The sequence below is a fragment of the Nicotiana tomentosiformis genome, chromosome 4 (genome assembly GCF_000390325.3).
Source record: "Nicotiana tomentosiformis chromosome 4, ASM39032v3, whole genome shotgun sequence".
NCBI classification, from domain to species: Eukaryota; Viridiplantae; Streptophyta; class Magnoliopsida; order Solanales; family Solanaceae; genus Nicotiana; species Nicotiana tomentosiformis.
Genome location: NC_090815.1, coordinates 38039597 through 38044149, shown reverse-complemented (window position 1 = coordinate 38044149; position 4553 = coordinate 38039597). Strand labels below are relative to the sequence as shown.

The following is a 4553-nucleotide window of genomic DNA, read 5'->3' as shown; positions in this document are numbered from 1 at the left end:
TAATGTAATTGAGATGATTAGTTGCAAAAAATTCTTCGATGGTCCAACTAATGGTTTTTCAAATATATCTAATGATATTGAAATGCTTAGTCAACCAATCAAACAAGGAAAACAAATCATGATCTAACCTTGATGTGCCATTGATTATGATTAAATCTCATGATTTCTCTAACCTAATTTCTTATACTGTAATAAATCTTAAATTATTTGAATAGGTATTTATCAACATGTCACTGTCGATTTGGCAATTTCGTCTTCCTAATCACTATAAAAATGTGGTCCAAACCACTGACACATAAACCTCAGTTAGTGGTCATAATATAATAGCATTATAAATCTCTAATAATCTTTATACATATTCTCTTTGGTCAATGATATGGAGACACTTTGGGATTAACCTAAAACTTATTTAACACAATTAATAAATTAATTATCCGTACAGAAGTGGATTAAGACCTTCGAGATGGTACGTAAGAAACGGATAACATGCGTGCAAGTTAAAGTAGGCATTATTGATCTAAAACGCACAAACCACCACTAATGTAATCAAAGTATTAAATAGTACAGTTCACTTTTAATTGTCCACTTTTAATTTTGCACTTCCTATAAAAAAAAAAAAATGAAGTATATATTTTATAATTTTTTCCATAATAATGATAGCATTTCCAAAAATTTTGAAAAATGATTTGAGCAATAAATAGTTAATAATAAGGGTAAAACAAGAAGAAAAAAAAAGATTGTCTTTCTCTTGGTTTAATATAGTTGACAAGTAAAAATAAAAATATATTTTTAGTATATTAGACAAGTAAAAATGAACTGAAAAATTAATAAACAACGATGTTTAATTATTAATTGCTAAGGGTGAGAGACTAGTAGGATTATTACACACGGAATGGTAATTTCAAGGACATGTCTAAATTTTTATTCAAGCTCAATTTATTTCAAAATATCTGATACGTTTTTATTTTATTTTTTAAAGAAAGAAGAAGCCTTTTGTTATTATTATTCTTAAATCCACTCTTATTTTATCAATTAGTAGAGTATTAATTAAATAGGAGGTTTAAGTAGAAATAAAGGATATTGGATAGCCTAGATAAATTGTCCTTATGATTAAAATGAATCAATACCTTTTTTATAAGATAAACAAAAATGCCGAAAGACAAATAATATTAAGGGCATAATATAAAATTAATTGGTCGGTCGAAACTAATTATATTTACTAGCCAAAAAGAATATAAATTTATATATTATATATAATATTTTATCAACTATTATTTTTAGGAGCGTTAAAAATATTTTTTAATTATTAATTGAAGGGTGTAAATAAGAAAAACAAAAAAGAAACAGACGAGGAAAAAGTGATGAGAGAGAATACAAGATTATGATGATGTGCTTATCCTTTTTGAACCAATGAGGAGATTTCCTTAGAAAAATAAATTTGACAAGAAGAAAACATATATATGTTGGAGTTGTTTGTGTGGGGAGGCAAGGAGAAAGTGGAGATAAAGCACAACATATGGTAATCTTGTCAAGTTGATTAAAATCTATATCACAAAAATTAAAAGCGATGAAAATGCTAATCTTGAATTTCAAAACACAAGTTGATCGTCACTTCAACGCTTCACCTAAGGTAAATTGGGATTTATTTTTCTTTATTTGATGGATGTAATATCTTACTGTTGGTATTTGTTTGAGTTTTACAATTTTTATTAAAGTAAATAGTATAAGTTATGCTGAAAAAAATAAGTAATCTAAATTAATTCCAATTTTTGGACTTATAAATAGTATTTCAATAGTGATATTTATTTATGTTTCGGACATCTACAATTTTACTAAATAAACGAATGGGATCTAAGACATTCTATCTTTTACATAAAGTGATTTCTCATTCTATGTTTGATTTTCTTTTCTTGGATTGTTCTTCAGTCTTTTTATTAGTCAGCTTAAATTGTCGGACTGAATTACAGTTGTATACGGGTAAAATCAGGGGCAGTATCAATCCGATCCCCCGAAGAAAGAACGAAGGAGGAACATGGATCCAAGAGATTGTAATCGAGGTCAGAGACCCCTCGTATCGAGACCCAGGAAGAGTGAACGATATATCGGACATGGTAAAGCGACGCGCCGGGGTCGAGTGTAAGTTCTAGATCTCGGGAGACACGGTGAACGGTTATGCATGATGGATAGAGGGTCGTAATACTCGCCCTCAACCGGATATCAATGCGCGAATTTCGCTCGATGTCGATTATGGATGAACAATTATCGAGAAAGGAAGATTTTTATCTTTTTTAGATTATACTATGACTGAACCTCTCCTATTATATAAAGGAAAAAAATTTCTTTAGTCTGACCATTGTAAGACGCAATTCAATGCAATAAAAGTTTATTTTTACCTTCCAGTTACCGTTAAGAACTTTACTCACTTGTTATGTTCTTCATTCACGATTGGGCTCGAACCGAGGGTCCAATCGAGGATGAGATCACTGTTCAATCTAAAATCAGGCTTGGTCATTGATAAGTGGGGATTTTGACTACTTATTAGCGCCTTTTAGCTTTTGTTTTAGTCTAAAAGCATTGAATTGTATTCCCGAAACTAATGAAATCGTGCAAAATTGCAGGAATGCTGAGAGTTGGGCTCCCGAGATGAAATCCGACTAAAAAAGGAGCAGTCTAAGCACAAGACAATAAAAGGCACAGAAGCACACAATGTACGGTCCGCAAAATTCTATCTGAGGCCGCAAACAAAGAAGGAAAAATTAGTAGACAATTGTGCAAATCGCGGACCGCACATAAATTTGGTGGCCGCAAAAGATGGGCTAAGGCCAAGATCAGAGAGTATGCAAAATGACCAAGTCCAAAACCTCAGTGAATTGCGGACCGCACATGATTTGTGCGGCCGCAATCCTAATATTGCGGACCGCAGAAGAGTGTCTTGCGGTTGTAGTTCTTAATGTGCGGTCTGCAGAAAAGTTGTCTTGCGGCCGCAGTTCAAAAATGTGCGGCTGCAGAACTTTAGCTCCTTCCAGATGAAGAAATCTGCGGACTGCACAAGGAATTGTGCGGCCGCAAAACCTCCCGAGAGGTATTTTTGTCCGAAATTTTTAGCCTTATATAAATAAACGAGTTTCACAAAATTAGGTCAAGTTTGAACCTCTGAAATTACTGTAGCCGTTTTTCTTTGCTATTTTAGGAAGTTTTACTTTTTTTTTGGTGTATTTACAATAGATTTAATCATTTGAAGCTTTTATTATGATTTTAATTAGTCTTTCTTCTCTATTTTCTTCAAACCCAATTATGAGTAGCTAGATTTCTACTAGGGTTGTGACCCAACCCTAGTGTGTAAACCTTATAGATATCTAATTTAGTGCTTGTTTATGACTAAGTATTTATTATTTAGCTTAGTTCATGCTTAAATTGTGGAATTAATGATTGCAAATATTAGGTCATGCCTATTTGACTTAGTCTATATTTGAGAAAGAGAGATTTAGTCTATGATAACTTAGCTAACAAGGAATTGGGTCAATTGAGAGATTGATTAACCCAATTAAAGGGTTCAACCTAGAGATAGTAATAACCCGACTTGAGCTCTTATCAACTGTTTTGGGTGATACCCATTTGGTCTTGAGAAAGCCAAATTGGGCAAAACCACTCTCTGACCGAGAGGTACTGAGTGGGTAAATTAGAGTTGATAGCTATAATACACCCCAATCAACGAAACAAGAATTAAAGTCTTTAACCCATTAGGCAAACACCTAGTGATCACAGCCCTAGGCTTTTTATCCATTTGTAAAAACCTTAAAAATAAATTTTTCTAGTCTTCTTCCTTTATTTTGCAATCAATAGAGTAAAAATAGAAAACAATCCTTATTGTGGAAGTGCAATCTTGATAATCCACCCACTCACATTGAAATATATACCCCTAACTCCTATCTTAGCTCCCTGTGGATTCGACCCCGACTCTTAGTTGGGTTTCTATTATTGCAAGCGGCCGTTTCATACCTCTTTTGAGGTGTGATTTAGGCGTGATCAATTTTTGGCGCCGTTGCCGGAGAGTTAAAAATGGTGTTAGCTATATATTTAGGTGTGTTTTTAGAGTATCTTATTTTTCTTCCGTATTACTAACTTGTTTGAGAAATCGTAGGTACAACCATGGCGAACAATGAGCTCGAAAATATTGCTTTGGGAGATGTGAATGTCGAGGATGATCAAGTTGATGAGGTTCCTCTTGAACCTCAAGCCAATAGAAGAGGCCGAGTGCCTCATGACAATGTCCTAGTTCCACCCCAACCTCCACCACGAGCGGCCCCACACCGGGTGTTACCCAATGAAGGATATGCAAGTGCAATAGTCTCTCCCCGTATTTGGGCGGGTGACTTTCAAATCACCAATGTGATGCTCACTTTGCTAGAGCAATGAGGTTTCTTCACCGGTGCTCCAAGTCAAAAAGCATACAAACATTTGAAGGGGTTTTTGGATACTTGTTGGGGGAGCAAACAAACAAATGTCTCCGGGGATGCAATGAGGCTAAGGATTTTTCCCTTCTCTTTACGGGA

General features: G+C 34.2%; 1 long non-coding RNA gene across 1 annotated transcript; it reads left to right on the top strand.

Annotated features, from left to right (window-relative positions):
• The first annotated feature begins 1492 nt into the window (after positions 1 to 1492).
• On the top strand, positions 1493 to 2392 carry LOC104112284 (uncharacterized). Its single transcript, XR_689941.3, has 2 exons — positions 1493 to 1630; positions 1968 to 2392. It is a non-coding gene; the product is annotated as an uncharacterized lncRNA (long non-coding RNA).
• Positions 2393 to 4553: the final 2161 nt, after the last annotated feature.